The sequence below is a fragment of the Hipposideros armiger genome, unplaced genomic scaffold, assembly GCF_001890085.2.
Source record: "Hipposideros armiger isolate ML-2016 unplaced genomic scaffold, ASM189008v1 scaffold_108, whole genome shotgun sequence".
NCBI lineage: Eukaryota > Metazoa > Chordata > Mammalia > Chiroptera > Hipposideridae > Hipposideros > Hipposideros armiger.
Window position 1 is genome coordinate 2,810,664 of NW_017731458.1, and position 24,971 is coordinate 2,835,634.

Consider the following 24,971-nt stretch of genomic DNA (forward strand, 5'->3'; position numbering starts at 1 on the left):
CCCAGCTCCAGGTTGAGCTGTTGTTCAGCATCTTAGCTGTAGAGGGCAGTGTCACTGGCCCTCATATGTGGGATCCGAACCGGGGCCCTCTGGCATTCCAAGCCAGTTCTTAACCATCGCGACACTCGGCGGGCCCAGATTTCATTCTTTTTTATGGCAGAGTAATACTGCGTTGTATAAATGTACTACAATTTCTTTATCCAGTCATTCAATAATTCCTCTTTATCCTTAAAGATCCAGCTCCTATGTCACCTCCTTCAGGTTTTCACCCCATGCTGTCCATACTCCTATTGGGTTGTCGGAAAAGTCATGACGTATTTTTTTCTGTTTTTCCTTGCAAAAATGCATCATGACTTTTCCAACAACCCAATATAATAGGGTCATTAGTTTGTACCATAATCATTTATGTAACGATGTGATGGAAGAGCATACAGCAGGTTTTGATGATAAACAACCCTGGTTTAGGAGCCTACCTCAGCCATTTACTAGCTGTGTGACCCTGAGCAACTTGCTTGACTTCTCTGAACTTCTGCCTCCTCCTCTATAAACTGGAGAACAGAATATGTACCTCATGGGGTGAAGGGGGGGGGTGGTTGCAAAGATCAAGCAAGCTAACATAAGTAAAGTGCCTCTAGCACAGGGGCTGGCACATAGTAGGGTTTTGAACATCTCACCCTTTCCTACTACCTGGCTATCTGTGTTCCCTGCTGACTGTAAGCTTCTGGAAGGCAGAGACTACATTGTATTAGACACCCCTCCACAATTAACAGTGCCCAAAACATAACAGAAGCTCAATAAAGGTGTGTTGATTGATTCCCTTTTACGAGAGAGGAAACTAAAGCCAGGAGGAAAGTGACTGTCCTGAAGTCACAAAGCCATCAAGTGGCAGAGCCACATCTCAAACTCGGGTCCTTTGGCTCTGAATCCTCAGCTCTTTCTACCACACCTGCTGTCTCAAAGGCTAAGGAGTCGCCCTGAACATCACATCTGTCAGCTCAAACCGCCCTGAGCCTTTCTTTACAAGTCTCAAGTGAGCCTGGTGAGCTATCCCAGACAAAGCAAACCGGAAAACTCATGCAAAAGGCAAACAGGTCTGTCTCAGAGCAGAGCAATCAGCAACCTGAACTGAATCATTGTAATGTTCGTCCGCTTTGTACCAATGGCCTCCCACACATGGGCCACAACACACCACCCTGGTTTGAGGGCAAAAGAACTAATGCATTGTACACCTACCAGGTGTCAAACACTGGGCTGGGTACTTTATAGGGGCTACCTAATCTACAACCCTATTATTTCCGCTTTACAGAGGAAAAAACTGAGGCTCAAGGTCACACAGAACTAGGTGGGAGCCACAGCTGGGCTTTGTACCAGGTCTCTGCCTTCCCAACGCAAGCTCTTTCTACACATACCCAGGGCTCGCCTGCGAGGACCCTTGTGCTAAAAGCACCTGCTTTTTCCTTTTCTTCTCTCCTTTCCCCTCCCTTGGGCCTCCCAGCTGGTCCTCATACCTAACCACTCGTCAGGGTGCCCACAGGGTCCAGGTCTCACTCAAGAGGCCTTCCCTGACCACGCTATGGTCCCTTCTAGCTATCTTCATGGCACTTGTCACCACCTGAATTACTTTTGTTTCTATTTGTATTCCCCCACTGGACTGTCAGCTCCACGAGAGCAGGGAGTTTATCTTGTTCGTGGCTGTATTCCTATTGAGTCATCGGGAAAGTCATAACATATTTTTCTATTTTTTTTCAATGCAAAAATGCATCATGACTTTCCCGACGACCCAATAGTATAGTATGGTGCCTGAATGTAGTAGGCACATGTGTGTGTGTGTTAGTCATTGGGCACCAACAAGGTGCTAGGTGCTGGAGATACAGAAACAAACAAGACAGCCCCTGACCCCATGCAGTTACGTACACATTAATAACAAGATAAAAACCCATTATTCAATTATAACTAAATACTACAAAGTGGAATTCACTCCTTGAGAGACTGGTCATGGGATCCCTCACCCAGTCAAAGAGTCAGAGTTGTTTTCCTGAGAAAGGGACATTTAATCTGAGGTCTGAAGGAAGAGTCGGGTTTGGCTGGGTGAGGGTGAAGATGGAGGGAGAGAGCGGCCTGCAGCAGCCTGCAGGAAGGTCTAAGGGGAAAAGGGGCTGCCAGGCCCACAGGAGCCCAAAGGGGGAGGGGTGGCAAGAGCAAAAAGAATAGAGCAGGAAGGTGAGGTCAGATCCGGACGTGGGGAGAAGTTAAGATTAATCCTAAGATCCATCAACTGATGAATGGATAAATAAAACATGGTACCGACATACAATGGAATATTATTTTGTAATTAAAAAGAAATGAACTCCTGATGCATGCTACAACATGGGTGAACCTTGAAAACATTTTAAGTAACAAAGAAGCGAGTCACAAAGGACCCAATGTTGTATGATTCCAGTTATGCAAAATGTGCAGAATAGGCACATCTATAGAGACAAAATAGATTAGCACTTGCTAGGGCTGAGGGCAATGGGAGATTGGGGCAGTGACAGGTAAAGGAGGGTTTCTTCTGAGGGTAATGAAAATGTTCTAAAATGATGGTGATGGATGATGCTCAACTCTGTGAATGCTCTAAAGGCATTAAATTGTGCATTTTAAGTGAGTGAATTGTATGTTATGTAAAAGCAAACAAACGATTAGTCTTAAGGACTAAGGGGTTTCAGCCACGGAGTGAGTTGATCATGTTATTCAGAAGCATGAATCAAAACGTGAAGGTTTCTCCAGGGAACTGCGCTCACAGGGTGCTCTGGACAGATGGACCATGCAGGAGCCGCTTTTTCTTTTTTAAATGGGCAAACTGAGGTTGATCTCGGAGGTGTGTGCCAGACAATGAACATTTCACTAGTGGGCCCCGCGGCCCGGCTTCGCAGAGGTGCCTGGAGACCCCTAGGCTCCCTGTGGGCCCCACGTCCCTCCCCGCGTCCTGGGGCCTTCTCCACTCCTCCCAGCAGCCCTGGCGAGGCCTTCAGCGGGCCTGGGGCATCCCGGAGCCGCGCTCCGGGGCACCCGGCTCTCCAGGGGCACAAGGGCGGATCAGGAGGGAAAGGGAACGGCGCGGGTTGCCGCTAGGTCTTCCACAGGCCACTCAAAGCCGAGCACGCCAGAGGCCTCACATCCTCAGTCCGCCCCGCCGCCCCTGCGGCTTCAGTCCGCCCCCGCCCTCCGTCCTCCGCCTGCGCCGCTTGGCTCACCCGCCTCCACTGGGGAACTTCCACCCGGGTCGCGGCGGACGCGAAGCCGCAAGTGCGCCTGCGCCCCCAGACCTGCGCAGCCCCGCCCCCGCCTGGCCACTGTGAGCCGAGCGCCCTCTGTTGGTCACACGCGGGACTCGGGGTCTGTTTATAAGGGAACCCAACATGCGATACCTCCTGGGTGCCCCTTCCCTGATCCGACCCACCCAGTTGAAAAAGAAAGCTGTCCCACTAACAGCCTTTTTTACCTTAAACATCCACACTTCCTTCTGTCTGTTTCTACCTTTGAAATAAGCCCCGAAGGCAGGCTCTCCCCCTGAGTATGGTTTGCTACTAAAATATTAGGGGTGTTCAAGATCTGTGAAAAGGCTTGCTAGTGGACTTTTCCTAAACTCCTCGTGCTGACGACAGGAATTATATTTGGATAGGAATCTGCGTTTTGAGTGATTTCATCGAATTACAGTCCCATAACACCTGTCAAAAAAATAAATATGACAGTAATAGGCATGCTTCCTTTCAGACCCATCTATAATTATAATTGAAAAGAATACAAAATTTAAACTCAGAGCTACTGCCAGTATCATTCTTTGAAAATGAAATAATGCTATTTTATTAAATAGGCTCTCCCCACTCCCTAATGTTTAAAGCTAAAGTGCTTCTCTGAATTGATTTAAATACAAGTTTTATGTCCTGAAAGAAATAAAGATGAGTCTTTATCTTCAGACAAACCCCCTGTTCAATGATGCTGCTGATCTTCTCTCAGCCGATGTCTAAAAGGGAGTTAGGTTGTTAGTGGATAATATTGCTTCTGTTCACGTCTCTCTTCTCCAAGGCTTTTAAAACCTATTTGTAATGAAAAGGCTGATTTCCTTACACAGACAGGCTCCATGTGTAGCTGATTTAACAGGACAACTTTTTTTCTTTTTCTTCTTTTTTTTCAAGGAAAACATTGCGTCCTTGTGGCACCTGGGAATCTATTTTTCTCCTTTTAGGATAAGAGAAGTGGGGGATATTTCTTAACAGAAAGTGTTTTTTAGGCTTTTCTCCCTTTGTTTTTTCTTAACTCCCTGTAGAGCTTTCTCTCCCTTTTTTGGTTTTACTTCTTCACCTTACACACTACCCTTGCTCCAAATCAGGGGGCAGGGGTCCAACCCCTAAAATATTCAGAGAATTGCCTTGACCTTTCAATTTATTTTTAATATGTAAACTTAGACCAAATATATCTGAAAGATACAATTGAACCCGCATAAATCAGCCCTCTTATTTACACATGCATATTCAGGGTCACATCATTAGTGCAGACTCAATCAATAAATCATTAAGCTTGTAAAGCCCTTATTAGGAACAATCTGCAGTATCACCATCCATTCCTGTTTTCAGCCTTAGGATCACTTATTATTTTGAAGAAATTTCACAGTCCGTTCTTTGGCCCCGTCTCTCTTTTGTTCCTAGATTGTTGTGTTCCTGCATCAGAAACATTGTTTTAATACCTAGATCTCATAAAATATTCAAGATGCAAGCTGTTCACTTTACCTCAGAAAGACTCCACCTTCAGAATCACTTGTGCCTCTTCTGTCTTTTAGACAAGATTTTGCCTTTAGCAAAAATTTCTTATAAACATCCAAACACCAAGGAAAAAACCCAAAGTTGGATTGGCGTGGACAGCAATTTCCAATTTTCTTTCCAAGTCGTAATGGTAACCTAGATATTTTAAATAATTGGATTATAATACCTTGAACTTGACATCAACCTTAGGTTCTTACAGCTTCAATAGTAAAACTAAAGAATTCTTATCAGTCCAAACAGTCCCTAAAATGACACCAGGCTCATGATCTAATGAAAACCCAACCATTCTTACTATGTTATTTTCCCTTACACTGAAATTTTAGCAGATGAACACCCTCATGTCAGACAATACAAGATATTTACAGATAAATGGAATCAAAAGACTTTACTTGAAGTAATTGTTGTATATGTCACCCAAGAGTTGGCTGTCCAAGGGGCATGTTCTCACAGGGGAGTTTATCTACTTTCCTAAGAAATGTATCACCACATTCTCTTGATTTCTGACATTACGTCATTTAACCTGACAGCTGTAGGTTTGTAACCAATATTTGTAGGAAAAGATATGTTTTGATGCTTCTTCCAGTTTAAACCTGTTTTTAGATTTTAAAGAGAAATGATACATTTGCATCCTCTGATTAAATCAGGTTATTGTCTCAAAGGTTGACCATGTAAATAATTCAAATGAATTCATCACTTACAATAGATTTAATAAGCATAATAAACACTTTGAAGAAAACACTTAGGACCCTCGGTCTGCCCTTGCTCTCAATTCCATTATCTCAGATTTCCCTGTGAACAGAATGAGTGGTACCATGTTGTTCTCTTCTATTCAAAATATGCAAAGTTGCTATTTACCAGTTTGCAATTTGCATGTCTCAAATCCTGCCAGAACACAGGGTGAGGGCCTTGGGGTGACTGGTGAATGTGTCAAAAGGGGACCCCAAAGTAAAAAATGGAAAACCCAACAAACGGATCTTCTCCACCTCAGGATGCAGTAAAGCATAAAACCCTCACCAACCACTGAAGGTTTGTTTTTTAAGACAATGAAAATATTGCGTATAAAGGTTATGTGAAATCTCAGACATCTAGTGTCTTTTTCCTTTAATTGCTGGGTTGAAGAAGGGGATGAGCAAGGATTTCAAGATTTTTTATAAAAAAGAGCACAAGAGGAAAAGGGGTACCATTGTGACTATTTACAGCATACTCTTGAAGAGTAATTTACAGCCTGGATTCTAGCCTTCCTGGACCTCTGTCTTGTGTTACTGTCTGCAGCTCCATAAATCTAAACTTGCTGACTGGTAAATATCATTCTATTATTTCTTGGTGTGTTCTGTGGTCATACATTTACAGTGGCTACACATGAGACCACACCGATGATCAGATATGCCTCCACATTTTCATCTCCTAAAAATATGCTCAGTGTCTCATGATTTCAGATTATAAACAACATGCACACATATACACATGATTTTTTTATATAAATCATCTTTAAAATGATTTTTTCCCATAAAATGTATAAGTGAATGCTGGATGTGTATATGGTGATATTAACAAAGTAAGGAACATGCTTGGGAACATTCTTTTTTTTTGCATTTTGATAGCATTTGACTAACGATCGGTTTAAAATAACCTTGTTCACAAAGTGTGATTCTGTTTCCACTGACTATATCTGTAGAGTCTTAAGATAGCGACAGGTAAGAATTAATGCTACAGTTAATAAAAATGGAGACTGTACAAAATAATGAACTTTATTAAATAGGATTATTTGGAGGAAAAGGAGAGATAGAGGGGTATAGAAGAGAAGGAGAGGGAGAGGGAGAGGGAGAGAGAGCGAGAGAGAGCGAGAGAGAGCGAGAGAGAGCGAGAGAGAGCGAGAGAGAGCGAGAGAGAGAGAGAGAGAGAGAGAGAGAGAGAGAGGAGGGAAGAGAGGAGGGGAGCGGAGAATGAGAAAAAGGAAGGAAGTTATCCTTTTGGTGTTTCTTCCACAGAGAAAGGCTTGATAAAGTTAAGGGAAGCAGCCCAGAACAAAAGGGCATCATTAATTAAGGGAAACCATTATTCATTTTGACCAGGAAATTAGGTGTCTGGTCAATCAAATATGTAGTTAATAGTTACCTTGCATTTCAGCATTTATCGAGACTCCTCCAAATGCAAATCTCCATGCAAAGCCCTGTGTCATAGCAGAGGCTTCTGAACTCCCTCTCTCCCACTCCTGCTCCCCTGTCCTCCACTTTTTGTTAGAGGCAGCTCTGGTCTTGTCCTTGTCCTTGTCCTTCTTGAGCCCCCTTAATGGCTTCTCAGCATTCTCTGAATAATTACGCTAAACTTTTTTTATCACATCCTATAAGATCCTTCAGGGTCTGGTGTCTCAGGCTTCACTCCATGTCCCCGGTCCCCTGCTGCAGCCAAAATGGCCTTTCAGAACCTCAGATGCCCCATATTCCTTCCACCTGCTCCTCCTCTAGTTCCCAACTCACAGGTCTCTTCCTCAACTTCCCTGATGCCCCCATCTCCACTCCCACTAGACATTGAAGCAGAAACCCCCTCCTCCCCCCAGGTAGTAACTTTCTCCATGGCGTGCATCATAGTCTATAATTACTATATCTACCTTAGTTTGGATTCTCCCAGAAGACTCTAAAGCAGCAGTTCTCAACCTTCCTAATGCCGCGACCCCTTAATACAGTTCCTCATGTTGTGGTGACCCCCAACCATAAAATTATTTTTGTTGCTACTCTATCACTGTAAGTTTGCTACTGTTATGAATCATAATGTAAATATCTTTTTTGTTTTCCGATGGTCTTAGGCGACCCCTGTGAAAGGGTCGTTCAACCCCCAAAGGGGTCGCGACCCACCTTTGCTGAAAACCGCTGCTCTAAAGCAAAGATTCAAGAGCAAGTAGTTTATTTGGTAGGTGATCCTAGAAAACACCCAGTAAGGGAAGTGAGACAGGGAAGGGAAGGCAGCTCATAAAGAGAATCTTGCCCAACAAGTTATCGCCATGGGCAACTGAGTTTCATCCTGCTGGGGAACCAATATGGAACCCACACCAGTTATTCCATCCTAGGGTCATGAGAGCTGGGGTATTTACACATTGATTCCTGTTAGTTACTGGTTGAATGATGCTCTCAGGGATGCTAACCCCCTGGTACTACTTCTGGCCTTCCATACTCTTAGGCAAAGAGATGCAGGTGCAGGCAGTTGTAAGCTAGCCAGGTATACACTATGGTAAGGTTCAGGCATTATGGGGGCAGTTCTGCTAATTATATATGCATGTATATTTGCATACAATACATACATATTTGCATACAATGCATGCATATATATGTATATTGTCTTCCCCACTACAGCCCCGTGAGAGCAGGGACTGAGTAGCAGTGTCTCTCCCAATGCCTGTGCCTCACTGTGGTCCACCATTAAAATCACTCCCCCCTTACCAATACCCTCAGATCCCTGGTTCCTCTCAGCCTCTGTCACTCTCACTCTGGATGAACCTACCATCCTTCTTCTCCAACCTGCACCCAAGCAGGTTAATGTTGAGAAAATTACACAACTGAGCTGATGGGTTTTACTTTAATTCGAACTCGAAGGCATACTGGATGCTGCCTGGGAAAAAAATGACCATTTTTCAGAACTCCCATAGTCCACCTCCACCCTCACTCTCAGCTGATGACCTCATAGAAAAGTTAGACACCCTCAGTCAACAGCTTCCTCCTCTTCTCACCCCTTCTCCTTTCCTGTTACACTAAGAAAAACCAATTCCTCCTCAGGTTTCCCTCTGCTTTCCTAAAATCTTTGCTCCTATAGTTATCCCTGCTCTCCTGCTTCATTAATCAATTCTGTTCATTTTAAGCAACATACCAAAGTGGTCTAGAGACCTTGCTACTCAAAATGTGGTTCATGGACCAACAGCATTGGCCTCACTTGGGAGCTTGATAGAAATGCAGCATCTCCCATCCCAGACCTGCAGGATCAGAATCTGCGTTTAACAAGATCCCCAGGTGGTTCCCGGGCACAGTCAAGTTTGAGAAGCACCATGAAATTTCTCCACTTTCAGTCAGCGCCAAACTTTTATCCACTCATTCAACAAATGTTTATAGAACGCCTACCAGGTACCAAGCAGCCTTTTAGGTTCTGGGAAATACAGAAAAATAAAACATTATCATCGCTGTACATGTGTGGTGTCCTAGTGGCAGAGAACCACAAAGAAAGAAGGAAGACATGATCAGGACATAAATAAGTGCTTTGCAGAGAAATAAAATATGGCCGTGTGATAGTCACAAGATGGCTACTTTCAATCACTCCAAAGAGGTGACATTTAAACTGAGACCTAATTGACAAGAAGCCATCATTTGAGTTGTCTACACAGGCTGTCTCATTTCTTCATTCTTTCACCCATTCACCCTTCAGGGAATACAGTTGGCTTCCATCATCACAGCACTGAACCTGCTCTTAACAAGGTTTCCAATGGCTTCCCTGTTGTCATAAGCAACAGCTCCATCTCTGCCCTTCTCAGCATCCTTGGGTCAGCTGACCACATGTTCTTTCTTGAAAGTTGTACAATTTAGTTAGTCACCTAATTAACCCTTTCCTTGCCATATATTGTTCAATGTTAGCTCTTGTTAGAAAAAAAAATTAAAGACTTATGGGTAAGAGAAAAAAGGGCAGAGAAGATGAAGGGGAAGGAGATAAATGAGATTAATTTTATTCAAGCATAAATATGTAACTCCAAATCAGAACCAAAAAATCCATTTTATTATTTTTTAAATTATTTTTTAATTAGTTTCTGCTGTACAACACAGTGCAATAGTTATACTTTTTACCCCTCAAAGTGACAACCCCCTTCCCCCAATCTGCCACCCAACTCCCTCCCCCCTCATATCATACATATCTATTACAATTCCCTTGACTCCACTCCCACACTATACTCCACATCCCATGACTCTATATATATTCAATTATAGTTGACATATAATATTATACAACATCAGCTTCAAGTGTACAGTGCAGTGATCAAGCCTCTACACTGTCCATGAAGTGGTCTCCCTAACAAGGCATGTGACCATCTGACACCCTACAAAATATTTACAACATTATTAATTATATTCCCTGAACTGTCTTTCATATCCCTGTGGCAATATTGTAGTTATCTATTTATGCTGTCTAACCCTTCCCCTTCTCCCTCATCCCCACCCCCCTTCCATCTAGCAACCATCAGTTTTTCCTCTATATCTCTGAGACTATTTCTGTTAACTTTGCTCGTTCATTCAGTTCTTTAGATTCCACATATAAGTGAAATCATATGGTGGCATTTGTCTTTCTCCAACTGACTTATTTCACTTAACAAAATGTTCTCTAGGTCCATCCATATCGTTGCAAATAGTAAGATTTCATTCTTCTTTATAGCTGATATTCTATGATTTTTAAAAACCCTTTGTCATGTCAGGTACATCTGGAAATAAGACAGATAACTGCTTTGATCCAGCTCACAAAGGAAAAGCTGGTTCAACATTCCTTGCAGACCTGCCTCCCTGAGCCCTGCCTTAACTCTCAGGGAATCTGGGCAGGAAGGAGAGCTGGCAGGGCCTGTGAGGCATCCCACCAGACCACCTGTCTAAACTCAGTCCCAGTCCTGGAGGGCAGGTTGGTGCAGTGAGGGGTGTGGGAGTGGGGAGGAGGAAAATCATTTGCTGGAAACTACAGAACCTCACCCAAGAGACCGACGGAAGTTATTATTAGCCTGCTGATATACAGAAAGACCTAATTCAGCCCAGGGAAGGTGGTTTAGGGATGGCAGGATGTAGTGTACCAAAGTGTGGCTTCATAAATGTAGAGGACACTCTGAGTACCACATTTACCACACACGGATTGTCCAAACTCCTGACCTAGGTGGGTTTTTTTTAATTACCAAATGCTGTTAAGTCCATCACGAGCACACAGCTCCCACGTTGCCCTAGTGCTGCATGCCGCAGCTTGGTCCTGAGCCCACAGCAGTGATGGAACCACAACTCCCCATGCTTGCATGTGCCATTATAGTCGCTCGATGCCCTGTGTTTGAAGATCTCTGTCCACTGGACCCAAGCTCATCAGCTCTTGGCTCTCTGTGGCTATGGGGATATGGCCGAAGGCAAAGAAAAACTCAGAGGTTAGGGGATAGTTACAGCTTCATGCCCCTGCCTACTCCAGTAACAGAGGAAGGTAATAAAATCAAAAGAAAATGTTTTATGACACTTGAAAATTGTATGAAATTCATATCTCAGTGTCCATAAGTCAACTTTTACTGGAACATAGCAATGCCTATCATTTACATATTGTCTGTGTCTACTTTTGTGCTATAGTGGCAGAATTGAGTAGTTGTGACAGAGACCACATGTCCTGCAAAGCCTAAAATATGTACTCTCTGGCTCTTTACAAAAAGAAAAAACGGTTTGCCAATCACTGGTCTACAGAAAGCAGTGCGGATGTTTCAGCCTGGATTCTAGGTCTTGCATGATGGAAACCTGACCTACCTTCATAGCATCATCTGTAGTGCTTACCTTCACATTCCTCCTGTCATGGCCATGGTAAACGTCTTCTTCATTTAATTTTCATGCTGTCCCACCTCTGTGTTTTCTTCCTGCTGTTCCCATCATCTGGAAACCACACCCAATACTCTCAATTTGCTTTTATGCCAATTTCCCCCAACCTGCAAACAAGCCTTCCTGACTCTCTCAATGATAATTTATTTCTCCAGCCCCTTTTTTGGCCATAATTCTTTCTGTACTGTCTCCTGACACACCAATTTCCTACTTTGCATTATAATTATTTATGCACATGTTTTATTCCCCCACTCGACTATAAACTCCTTGAAGAATGCCTTGGCTCATTACAAAATTAGCATTCTGAGAGCCCTTATTTGCATCACACATAAGATCTCTTGTCTTCAGCAAAAAAGAGTATACTTATGACACATATAATTGGCACTTATCACGCAAATCAATGATAATGGGGAACAAGGGCAAGCTGGTTAATTAAAACCTACAGCGAATTCCTCCAAAATTTATTTTTGCCTTCCCTATCGCTTTACCAATGTAACACACACGGGTTTGTATTAAATTCCCTTTCTGCACACTTTGTAGATGTGTCACTGCATTGACCATGCAGTGATGGGAGCAAAAAGATCAGAAGTAAATAACCCACCAACTGAAACCATCAGGCCTCCAGTAATGGAAAGCCTTCAGGAAATTCTTTGTAGTGAAGGTTACAAGCCTCTGAACTTTCCACCCCCAGGTCTCCATAAAGATTTGAATTTGTGTCTGTGCCATTTGGAACTTAGACATGGAACAATCATCTTTTAGTGTGGCACTTGAGGCTCAAAAAGGATAGATGAATCGAATGTAACAAAGTAACATAAAACAATCAAGTTCCCTGCACATATGTTTCATTAGGCAGGCCAAAGATTCTATCGCAAACATTTAATTCGACAAGAAATGATAAGGAAATAAAATAAACATGAAAAGTAACCCTGCTTGCCAAAGCAACATATGTGTTTGGGATGATTCTCTGCACCATGACTAGTGTACACAAATATTGTGTTAAGCCTCTCCTCCTAATAGCCTCATTTCTCACATGCTCTTCAGAGGGAAAAAAAAAATGTGATGCTAATTTAAGATGACTTATCCTGCTAAGCACATAAATAAAAAATAGTTCAGAATCCAGAACATGACAGAACTCCCCTTTCATGTCTAATTAAGTACTTTTAATTGGCAATTCAATTGGCAGACTGTATATTTGGGGCTGGAGAGAGGAAGGCAGAACAGGACCCTAGTACAATACAACAGAGGAGATGTGGGGCGTGTACACTTGCTTTATCGTATGTGATGCGGGAATGTGATGTTAGGCTTGAAAACAAGGAGACTATACACATCTGGGAAGAAATTCTCAGCGAACAGGGCAAATACTAGAGGGTCTGATCATGATCATAAAATGTCATTTAGAAAGAGATTTACATTGTTAATTAAGCAATGAAGCTGATAACTGCTACTCCGTAAATTGTGCTAATTACCCCAGCGCCTTGGAAGGTTTTCTAATCAGCCAGATCAATAGGCTCCTGGTTTATGCTAATAATGCAGTGTCATCCTCCTCCCGAAGTGCATTGCTTGCAGCAGTCTGGACCCAGTACAGCTCCGCCCACTGTCCTGTGCTAGAGGCAGCCAGCATTCATCTGTCTGCCCACATCACAGTGGTGAGGCTGATGCCCGCTCAACCCCACGGCCCACAGCGGGGAAATGACAATCCCACTATGCACTGCGTCTCCATCAATTGTTCAGGAAAGAGGCTTGAACTTTTGTGCTCGGTTAGACTTTCATGTAGCTGCAGCCCTGTTTTTTTTTGTTTTGTTTTCCAACAATTAGAAGGATCACGTAGTCCTGAGGGATAAGGCTACGAAGGAAGACCTAGATTCAAGCCTCAGCTCCGCCATTGACTTAGTGGTATATGACCTTGAAGCAGGGCGTGCCAATTGTTTTGATGAGCCCAAGAGAGTCAATTCAGTTCAACTACTGGATGAACTTGTAGGGATTTTTGTTTGTTTTGTTTCAAAATAAGTGATTGTTAGTATGGTTCTGGTCTTTTGAGCCAGTAGAACCAAACTGCTATGTCTCCCAACACATCATCAGCCTCTTTGGGATGGGACCCCAGCATGACAATAAGCCATCTGAAATATGTAATAAAAGGCAAAGACAGTCTAATGTTGAGTGCTCTCAAGTGTTCACCTGGCTCTTGGTCATCTATGAGGAATAGGGAGAGGGTGCGTTGAAGGAGACTCTGAAAAAACTCATTTACCTTGTTGCAACCTATAGTTTCTATCTCCTTCCCATCAAACCTCAAACAAACAAAAAATCATCAGCTGGTAGCCAAAGTGGCCTGGTTTGAAGATTAACTTATTTGCTTTCTCATTCCTTGGTAGGTGTCCTAATGAACAGTCAAAATCCCACTTGGACAGTAACAGGGTAAAAAAAGAGAATTAGCAAAGGGCTTCGGTAATTCATGGATTGATAAATCAGTCCCCAAAGAACTGAAAGTCGACTGCACATAAACTTTAAGCAGCAGCCAAGGGAGGGTAGAAAGTCAAGGTGGGAGAGACGAAGCCTCACAATTAGGGTTGGAAACAGCTGGAATCCATTTCTTCACTTGGGAAGCAGAACTCCTTCTGTGCGCCTCTGCATGGGGCTCCTGAGATTTCATCGATAGCTCCCCAGTCCCTGCGGGCAGAACCTCTGAGTTCAAGGCCAGCTCCTGTGCTAGGCTTTGGGATGGGGCCAATTTGTTGAGTTGTTTCAGTGCTTTGATGTGTAAACTAATCATCTGTCATTGTGCTCTAATTAAACCTAAATGGTGCAATGGATTTGCTGTCATAGAGGCCAGAGCCCTTCCTGGGTTGGGGGAGGGAGGCGCAGGGTTTGTCCACTGAAAGTAGTCCTGCCCTGCCCTGCGAGAGCAGAGAGCAAAGAAATGCCAGACATGAGTCTGAAAAGAGCTGGAAAGCTTGTCTTGGTCCAAGAGGCTGAAGAAAATGTGACAAAGCAGGAACCAAAGTAGGTCTGTGATCTCTGATTTCCTGGGTGATGTCGCCCTCAGCATGAGTGTCTAGACATAACAAGCTCAGGTCAAGTGGGTAATCACAAGGTGACCTTACTGTTTGCCATGGTAACAGACCTCTCAGGGGCCAGCTGGCCTGGCATCGTCAAAATATAACCCAGTTTCATAAGGTGAAGGAGTGATTTCCACCTCTGTACCCAAACCAGATGACCAAAATGTACAAGAAGGGCAATTTCAGAACTCTTTAGAAAATGTCAATCCTCGTGACTATCCTCCCTGCCAAATATTTGCATTCTAACTCAAAAGAAGTGTCTCTAAAATTCTGAAGGGGAGAGCGGGTTCTCCTTATGAAAGAAAGCCAGAGAGAAGGGGCAGAGGATAGTGGTGGTGCATTGATATTGTGACATTTGTCATGGGAGTAGAGTCAACATGGTACCCGATCTGACTCTTCCCTGGCTTCAGTGCATCACCAGAGGGCAGGGAAGAGGATGTTTATGTTCCTCGCTGCTCCAACATTTTGTGAGACCTCAACACGGATAGTGCTGATTATCTATGCTGTTGGCACAAAGTAATTGACGAATCCCACTCCACAGAGACAAGGAAATGGGATAATGAAAAAGTTCTTCTCTTCACCCATGTATTCACTCAGCACTACTGGCTGAGCATCTAAGGTATAAGGCATGCTACAAGATCAAGGCTGTGCAAGATTCAGCCTCTGCCGTGAAAGAACTCATGCCCTCAGAGGATAGATAAGATGACCACACACGATTCAACAATTTCAAGTCATTCAATAGTAAATATACCTTGGAAAGAAAAAAATAGGTCAAGCATATCATATGGAACTGTCTGGACATCTACAATAAGGCAGTGTAGGAAAAGAAAGGGTGGCAGACGCTGCCACTGATCCCCGCCCTCCCCACACCCCTATATCTGCTCTCTCCTTCTCTGATAATAGAAATTGTAGCCTTAGATGGCTGACCAGATAAAAACTATCTTTCCTGGTCTCCCTTGTAGCTAGATCTGGCCATGCTGCTAGGTCCTGAAAATGGGATGAGAATGAATGTAATGTATGCTACTTCCATGTTGCACCTTCCAGAAGAAAGCAGCCTGTCTTCCCTTTCCTCTGTGCCCCTTCCTACTGGCTAGAACTTAGATGTGTTGGTGAGCCACCTTCAACCATGCAAACGAAGGTGACATACTAGGGATGACAGAGCTACTAGCTGGCAGGATTGCAGGTACCCCACACCATATCGGTTTTGACTGTTTCTACTCTTACTCTAACTTGGAAGCAATACACTATCATGTTTTAATCCCTGAAATACTGACTCTTGGTGTTTCGGATATACCCTAATCAATACAGAGTGGTACAATTCAAATAACAAGAAGTGCTGAGGAGAGGAAAATCATCATGAAAAAATTCAACAATTCAAAAAAATTTTTTTTAATTAAGCACCTATTATGTGCCAGGCATTGCTTTATCTCTGGAGATTCAAAAATAAATGAAGCAGGGCTGGCTGAGTGGTGCATTGGTTAAGAGTTGGCTTGGGATGTCGGCTCTGAGCAGCAGGGCGCCGGTTCAGATCCTACATAAGAGCCAGTGACACTGCCCTCTACAGCTAAGATGGTGAACAACAGCTCGACCTGGAGCTGGGCTGCCGTGAATCACCAGCGACGGCGTAGGCTGCAGTGAAGCTGCAGTGGGCTGTCATAAGCTACCATGAGTGGTTGACAGCCGGCATGAGAGGCCAGCAGCCGGCATGAACTGCCAAGAACTGTGTGAGCGGCCATCCAGTAGCCAGCAACCAATCTGCCTCACCTGGGAAGAGCGCAATGATACCAACGTGGGCCAGTGAAATGACGTCCTCCACAACTAGACTGAAGAACAAAAGGACAGCAACTTGTCTGTTCCCCTTCCCTAATTCCCCAATAAAATCTTTAAATAAATAAATAAATAAATAAATAAATAAATAAATAAATAAATAAATAAATAAAACAAAAATCCCTGACCTCAAGAAACACATGAGTCAGGCATTTAACGTGGGCCTGGAAAAACCAGGTTGGATTTTAGTGGTGAAGATGCAAGGTGGAAAAGAGTGGAGGAAACACTATTAGCAGAGGCTGTCTCTTTGCCTGGCTTATGTTAGTCCCACTATTTCTCTCTCTCTCTCTCTCTCTCTCTCTCTCTCCAGGTCCTCACCATTCTTGCATGCACAGTTTAAAGTCCCACCCTCTCTGGAAGACTCCGCTGTTCCTCCCTCACTCTGACTCTAAAGGAATATCTCCAGTGACATTGGCACCTAACCAGCAACCCAAGGCCATATGTCAAGTATATTTGCATGATTGACTTCTCTCCCCATTTAGGTTAAACTCCTCCAGGGCTGGAATGATGTTTTCTGAAGTTCTGTGTATCCCACTTATCACATGGCACAGAGCCTGAAATTGGGAGCCGAGATCATTGTAAACAGAACTTGCACTTTGGACTCAGGCTGACAGAGGTTCAACTCCCAACTGGCAGTATACAACGTTGAGCAAGTTCCTTATCCCTTTGAACCTCACTTTTCTTATCTATGAAAATAGGAATAACAGAGCCCATCTGGAAAAATTGTGGTAGCTAGTGAATAAGGTAATGTTTGTTAGAGTACCTAGCAGGGTGCCTGGCATTAAAAAATTTCTTTTCCTTTTTTTTTTTTTTTTTAAAGATTTGATTGGGGAATTGGGGGAGGGGAACAGCGTTGGGGAATCGGGTAAGGGGAACAGACAAGTTGCTGTCCTTTTGTTCTTCGGTCTAATTGTGGAGGACGTCGCTTCACTGGCCCATGTTGGTATTGTGATCATTGCGCTCTTCCCGGATGAGGCAGATCGGTCGCTGGCTATTGGACGGCTGCTCACAGCAGCTCACGGCAGCCCCCTGCAGCCCCACTGCAGCCTATGCCGTCGCTGGGTGACTCACAGCAGCCCAGCCACAGGTTGAGCTGTTTTTCACCATCTTAGCTGTAGAGGATACAGCGTCACTGGCCCATGTGGGATCCGAATCGGCAGCCCTGCTGCTTAGAGCTCACGCTCCCAAGCCAGCTCTCAGCCAACGATCCACTTGGCCGGCCCCTTCTTTTCCTTTTTAAAATACATATATTTGTCCAAAACATCCTTATCCCTGCACATGTTACATTATTTATTCAAAACCGCAATGCACAAGCGCTCTGCTCATTCAAAATGACTACATGCTGAGGAGTTTGGAAGATTCCAGTAGGTAGAGCCTGAATTTAACTGATTTAAGTGTCATGATTTTCGCCAGTGTTAATCAGGGGAGGTGTGTGTTGAGTGTGTGAGAAACAGATAGGAGGAGTTTGCGGGTCATTTCTGGACCTCATTTACAAAGTTGGCTATTTATTAAGCCTTTAACACCTGCCGGATTGGATCTACAAACCCAAGATTGTTATCAGCAACTCAAGATAAAATAACGGATCATCCAAGTCCTGGATGCCTCCCAGAGGCATTTCTTTCACAGAGAAAGAAGATTACAGCATAGTAATTGCAATTGCCTGTCCTTGAGTTTTTTATTTTTCCTATATACCATCACTTTTCCCGCAGCCCCCGCCACCCCCGCCAAAAAAAAAGTCTGTTCCTGCCCTGGTCTTTCCTATGTCAATAAATGGCACCACCATCGCCCAGTTATCCAAGTCAGAAGCCCAGAAGTCATCCTTGATTCTCCTGTCCCCTCACTCCACTTACGTCCTTCAGTAAGTCCTGTCGATTCTCGCCCTGATCTATCTCTTGAATCCATCCTCTTCTCTCCATCCCACCACCAACTTAACCCAAGCCATCGTTGTCTGTTGCTTGAAGCCTTGCTACTCAAAGAATGGTCTAGGGGACCAGCAGCACTGGCATCACTCGGGAGGTTGTTAGAAATGCAGTCTCGGGCCCCACCACAGACCTAGGGAATCAGAATCTGCATTTTAAACATTTAATACAATTTAATAAGATTTTAATAATTTACATATTAAAGTTTAAAAAGCCCTGAGAATACTGCAGGAGAACTGGTCAACCTCTCTTCATCCTACCTAACTCTAACCCACTGCTCTAGAACTAATTTGCCAATCCCCACACCATTCAGTGTAATTATTTTACTCCACCCCTCCACACGGCACAAGATTGAATTTCTAATATTTTACAGATTCCTTCTTCCACAAGACAAAGACAAGATTTTTGATTTCCTCCTCGAGCTGGTGAGGGAAGGTATTTTAGGCCATTTCATTGCGGGGCTGGGGGCGTGGCGGGGACCCCTTCTTAAGGTCGGGGGGTGGGGTGAGGCGTGTGTGTGGGGGGGTGGGGACCCCTTCTTAAGGTCCTGCATTTATGAAGGGGTTTCAGTTCTAAGTCCTCTTTTCAAGTAGGCCCAAGCCTTGTCCCTTGACTCAGTACAGGCATGAAATTTCCAGCCCATATCCATTAAGGTTCGTATTCTGTAATCTTCCTCTGACCTTACTCCCACCCCTATGAGCCAGAGTTCTCTGGGATCTTCCTACTGTCTTTAACTTGCCTCTTACTCTCTGACCCAGGGTTATTTGCCTTTCTATCAAACTCAGATATATAGTTCAGTTTAGTTTTATTTAGGTGTTTGTTTGTTTGTTTAAGGAAGGCATTTCTATGTGTTCGTAAGAGGGAAGGGGGAAGGAGAGGGGCTTTCATTAGCCCAACTTACCCTGTTACCAGCCAGAGCCATCTTTTTAAAACTGAGATCAGATTCTGCAATTCCTGTGTTTAAAATAGGTCAGTGGTTTCTCTTCATGTTTAGGACAAAATCCAAAACCCTGAGTAGGCAGTCTGGTCACTGCCTACTCAGCTCTGCAGCCATTTGTGTCCAGACTGACAGCCATCATTTCTGCATCTCCCAGGCCAAGGGCTTTCCAGGCCCATGGCCTTTGCACTGACCCTGGCGTCTGCCCAGAAGGTTCTACCTCCACTTCACACAGCTGATTTCTTTTGTCCTTCAGGTTCCAGCTCAGACATCCCCTCTTGAGAGAAGCTTCCCCACCCCATCTGCCCATCCTATTCAAGCATCCTACCCAAATCACAAGCAAGAAACTGCTCATCATAACCTATAATTACCTTGTTGATGTGCATGTTTCCTTGTTTACTGTACAATGTCCTCTCTGGAACGGAAATTCCATGAGGTCTCAGGCCATGTAGGCATCTTGCAGGTGCTCGTATTTGAGAAAAGAAGCTGTTGAAAGAGCTATGGTCCAGAGCTACACTGTCCAATATGTCAGCCATTAGCCACAGAGGGCTTCTGAGCACTCAAAATGTAGCTAGTCCAAACTGAGTGGTGTGCTCAATGCAAAATACACACTGGATTTCAAGGTCTTCAGATGAAAACAAGAACGTAAAATACCTCACTAATACATTTTTATATTGATTGCATGTTAAAATGGTAATATTTTGGATTGTCGTGTTACATAAAATGTATTTTTATAATTAATTTCACCTTCTTAAAAATAGAAAATTTTAAATGATGTGTGTGGGTCACATTATATGTCTACAGGACATTGGCTGGTCTAACAGTGAAGTCCCTGGAACCGGAAGTGATGGTCGGCATCATTTGAACTCACATCTCAGTTCTGTTTTCTCTGGTACTACTGGATGCCTTGGGAAAGGAAGCCCAGTGATTTGGGAAGCAATTCATTCAGCACTGAGCAACTACGGAGCTGATTTCTGACTGTGTTGAGGGAAAGGCCCTCTCACTGGGGAAAAACAAACAGTCCCATCAGGTTTTGTTCTTAATGTTACTCCTAAATGCTGACGACACCCCTGCTGGGTCCAGCCTCAGGGGAAACAGTGGGGAACTGATTGACAGCCATTAAGAAAATGGAATTGAACCTCTCAGATTAGACATCAAGGCAGTCTTTATCAAGCAAGCATCGGACCTTGTCAGCTCTCTCCAGCTAGGCGGGAGGCACTTCGCTGCTTGTGATTATATGACAGCCTCCTATCCTGTTTAATATTCTAGGATTAGAATTGTAAAAAGGCATTATTGTGTACTACTTGGCATTCAAGAGCCACATGGGCAAGCTAGTTAACCTCCACATCCCTCCGTTTTCTCACATGTAAAATCGTGACAATAATTGTACCTACCTTACAGGTTTGTGAAGACAAGACGAGTTTTAAGCAAAGCACTTAGAACCCAGCACACAATAAGTGTTTGATGGCGATTAATTGCTGTCGTTGTTATTGTTGCTATTTATGTTTAGTATGGAAAGTTTTATACAAAGAGCCTTTCCCTAAGGCCCCAAATCTGAAGCGAAAGCTGATAGATGTGCTCCTTATCACCCCTACAAACCCAAGAACCATTTCTGGAGACTGGTGATGGGCCCGTCCTGAAATATTTTGCAAAAGGGGATTCCAATCCAAGTCCCTTGCTCCTATAATGGTCATTTATCACACTGGCTTTCAAACGTGCATTTCCCTTCTTAATAGTACCCCGATTTTCTTTTGGGAATCAAAGCTTCCCACATTATCTATGGGTAGTAATTCCTCGCACCCTTCCCTCTGTACATCCAGCTCCTCTCTCTGTGTCCCAGTATAGACTGGGGCAAGAATGTGACTTAAGCTGCTTGGTTGGACTGACGCCATCTTGAGCACTTCGCCTAAGGAAGAAGAAACCTCCAGGTTAGTCTGTGCAGTTCAAGTGGGCTCACCAGGCTGTCCCTGCAGTGAGACCATTACTAGGGCTCTCATGGTCCAACCCACAGGGCACTTTTTCCTGTGACCTGCCCTGCCTCAGCAATGTTCTTCTAATCCTCAACTTTTTGTGTAACTTGGTGACAGTCTGTTTTTGTTGTTTGCAACCAAAAACCCCATTCATAAAATCCTTACTCCTCCCTTTCCTTTCTCCCCTGCTCCTTGTTCCAATCTTTCTTCCAAATGTCACCAGAATATGGAGCAAGCCAGATGGTCAGAGGAATTGCATTGCTGGAAGTTCTTTCTTCAGAGTGCAAAGATAAGAGAGCATTCCACAATCCATAAACAGCCTGAAATGGCAAGTCCTCTCACCTGCAACTGAAATGTTATGACCAGAGAGGAGAGACAGCAGAGACCTGGATTCAAATCCTACCACTTCCTGTTTCCGTGACCTTGTGCAATTACTTAATTTCTCTGATCATTTGTTTCCTCCTATGTGAACACACACACACACACACACACACACACACACACACGATTGTGAGGGCTGGTAAGTCTGAAAATTGCGGGGCAGGCTGAAACTCAGGCAGGAGTTAATAATGTTGAGCCTTGAGGCAGAATTTCTTCTCTGGGAAACCTCAGATTTTTCTCCTTGGGCCTTCAGCTGATTGGATGAGGCCCCCCACATTATCAAGGGTAACCTCCTTTACTTAAAGTCAACTGCTTGTAGATGTTAACTACATCTACAAAATACTTTCACAGGAACACCTATAGTAGATTAGTGTTTGATTAAATTACTAGATATTATTGCCAAACCAAGTTGACACATCAAAACTATCATAGGGATCATAATAGTACTTTGTATCCATGAGAATTAAACAAGATAAATGCATATAAAGTATTTAGCACAATGCCAGACATTAATGGATACTCAAAAGATGGTAGACTTTATTATTAGAGGCAGGATTCATTCGTGCAATGTCCTGTGCACCAGGCTCTAATCTAATAAACACTTTGCAAATGTTAACTCATTTAATTTAATCCCCTGACAATCCTATGAGTTAGGTATTATTAAATGAGAAACTGGAGGTCCAGAGAGGTTTAGTAAGTTGCCCAAGGTCACACAGCTACCATGTGGTAAGCCAAGGTGCATGTAACTGCCCCTCTGAATCAGGCTGCCCCAGAGTGGTTTGCCCTGCATGCATAACTCAATTACAGTTAAAATCCTGAGATAAAGTATGCTCTGCCTTGCCACTTTAAGTAAAACTCCACCAATCCCACAAACACAGCCAAATTTAGCTGCCGACACACTTTAGAAAAATATTTTAGGGTAGAATATCACACCCCTCCACACTGTCACCCCCATCCGTAATGATAAAAAGCCAACACCTTTCCATCTAAGAAAACTTGGCAGAAATCCCCCCACACATAAAGAATGGCTCCTTCTGCCCACTTTCATCAGGACCATCACACAACAAATGAACTTTCCAAACAAAGAAATGTTGAGTCAGAAATACAATCACTTGTTAATTGTGGTTTTTCTGGACTGGATGACTAGATAATATCCTAATCAAAAAGCAGGAATCACATTTGCATTTAGATAAAGGCTTGTTAGGAAAGAGATGAGAATAAAAGGAGACCCTAAGACTATGGGTACTTCTCCCAGTCGTTACTGACAAGGGCAGGCAGCCAGCAAGTCTAAAGTTGCCAAATTTTGCTCAAGTCAAGGATTCCAGGATGCCCAATTGTGTCTACAAGTTCTGTCAGGGGCCCCCAAATTCTTTTACTATGGCCATCAAGCAGCTCCCCTCCTGATTTGCAGATAGCTGGAATTCTCTCTTATAGCAGGTTTGTTTTTATTTTTGTTTTTCTCTTTTCAAGAATGTGCTGGAAATTTCATAGTCAGTAAAATAGAGTGCTATGATAAAGATGTTTAAAATCAAGGGCCAAGGAGTTTCTTAGCTATGACTGCTTTTATTTGGGCAGAAGATAATTCCACGTGGCAGGTGTGGGATAGTAAGTACGTATCCCTTTTGGAATAAAAAATACCTCACACAGACCACAGGCCATGCCTGGGTACAACTGTGGGATATAGCTATCTTATCTTTGTAGAGTTCCATATTTTCTCCCTATCTCTTCTTGTTCCTCCCTGACATCAGGTTTTTTTCTTTCCTCTCCAAAAACTGGACCCTGGGAGCCCCAAGTCTCGTGATTGGGGTTGTCTGGTTGGACAAATGGCTCCTCTACATGTCAATTGCAAAAGCTACTCCCCATTTCCGTACAAGGCAGAAGAGATTCCTATTCCAGACCACATGATGCCAGAGCCTAAAGATTAATTTGGTGGTGCTTGAATGATACTGGTAACGCCCTGGGGTTTGGCTTCTCTCTTGTCTTTATCTGTCAATGTCAGTGTCAAATTAGGGAGAGAAATGAAATAGGACAAGCCAAGGGCAGCCTTTCTGGGAGTTGTGCCAGGCTGGCAAGATGAGGCAACGGCTGGCAGAAGGTCACAACCGGGTCAGATGACAGAGAAAGAGGTGTGTGCAGGGACAGGGTTGGTGCTCTGAGTCCAGAGGAACAAGTTGAGATCAGAGGTTGGGTAGATAAAATGGAGTTAGCACTCAGAAATCCAAACTGGGCAGGAAAGGTGTGGTCTGAGCATGAGAGTCGGTCAGTGACAGAGAAAAATAATCAAAATGCAACCACATGTCTGGGGCCTGGGCATAGACACAGAACACATTTCTCTGGTTTGCATCCCTCTCAGTGCCTTCAGAGCCACAAGGCCCTTGTAAAGACACTCCTATCCCACTTTCCAGTCACTTCCAGGGGTCCAGAAGGATTCTCAAGTTAGTGGCCTCTCAAATAAGTGCTATGGCAAGCCGGAGGCCTTCGTTTTCCCTCTCCAGGCTCCTTTCTGCAAGATTCCCAGTTGGAACCTCCACTGCCTTCACAGCAGCAAGTATATTCTTCCATATCACCAACCTCCCACATAGCAGACAAGCTGATGCTGGCTAAACATTGCCATCCCCCAGCATGTGCCATGTGCCCGGACCACTGCAGTACCCTCTACAGGGCCTACTCTCTCTCCTGGGCCTCACCACACTGCAGGCCACACCTGCACGCCTGCATTTCTTTGCCTGGGGGCTTTCTCGGGTGGTGGGACCCTGCTCTCCCACACAGCAGGAAGCGCTACAGAATGAATACCCTCTGCTAGTCACTCCAGCAGCAGCCCTCAGCCAGTGACTGAAGAGAGTAGGTGTAACTACCCCAACTTCTTCATCCCTAAGACACTTTGAAGGTACATGTCCTACCTACATTGGCCCCTAGAGTTCCTCAGGAGAATTAATGAGTTACCATAATGGTAACTCATTTAATGCACCTTTTGTTGACTACTTTCCCTTCCCTGTCCCACTTCCCTATGTCTCTACTGGCATTTTCTGGGATCCTTCCCAAATAAACGTCTTGCCCTTAAATGCTTGACTCAGGCTGTGATTCTGGGTAAACCCAATGTAAACACCACCCAGTTTATCTCCCTGTCCGCCCACTGTTGACTCTTCACAGGGCAACCTGAGTGGCCTTTGATAACATCAATCAGAGCAGATCACTGCCTTGCTCAAAACTTTTCAATGGCTTCTCCTCACGTCTAGAATACAAAGGCAAGACCAGCTGCTAGGGAACTGGAAATATTCTGTATCTTGATCTGGGTGGTGATTATATGGGCACATACATATGTAAAAATGCATCAAGTTGTATACCTAGGATGTATCTTTACGTAAAATGTGTGTAAATTATGCCTCAATTTTAAAAAGTGAGGAAAAAAAAAAAGAACAATAGACTAAGGAGAAGACTAGGATTTTCTTCTAGAACCAGCTCAGTTCCCACTTTAGGCCTAATATCAGAGCTGCTGTGGACAAAGAAGAA

At 43.9% G+C, this 24,971-nt stretch overlaps 1 protein-coding gene and 1 long non-coding RNA gene across 3 annotated transcripts in view; both read right to left on the bottom strand.

The window, feature by feature from the left end:
* Nucleotides 1-3,299, bottom strand: part of LYRM9 (LYR motif containing 9) — an 18,866-nt gene extending 15,567 nt beyond the window's left edge. Inside the window, exon 1 of the mRNA XM_019646974.1 lies at nucleotides 3,234-3,299. The gene's annotated coding sequence lies outside the window, so the exon portion shown is untranslated. The remainder of the gene's footprint in view (nucleotides 1-3,233) is intronic.
* A 6,914-nt stretch (nucleotides 3,300-10,213) lies between these two features.
* The window catches only part of LOC109385073 (uncharacterized), a 30,371-nt gene continuing 15,613 nt past the window's right edge, over nucleotides 10,214-24,971 (bottom strand). Inside the window, exons 1-3 of one of the 2 annotated variants that reach the window (XR_002124548.1) lie at nucleotides 12,841-12,947; nucleotides 11,333-11,428; nucleotides 10,214-10,903 (exon numbers count right to left, since the gene is read on the bottom strand). This is a non-coding gene — a long non-coding RNA (uncharacterized LOC109385073). Of the gene's footprint in view, nucleotides 10,904-11,332; nucleotides 11,429-12,840; nucleotides 12,948-24,971 lie in introns of those variants that run through there. The other variant, XR_002124547.1, reaches the window with a different exon arrangement.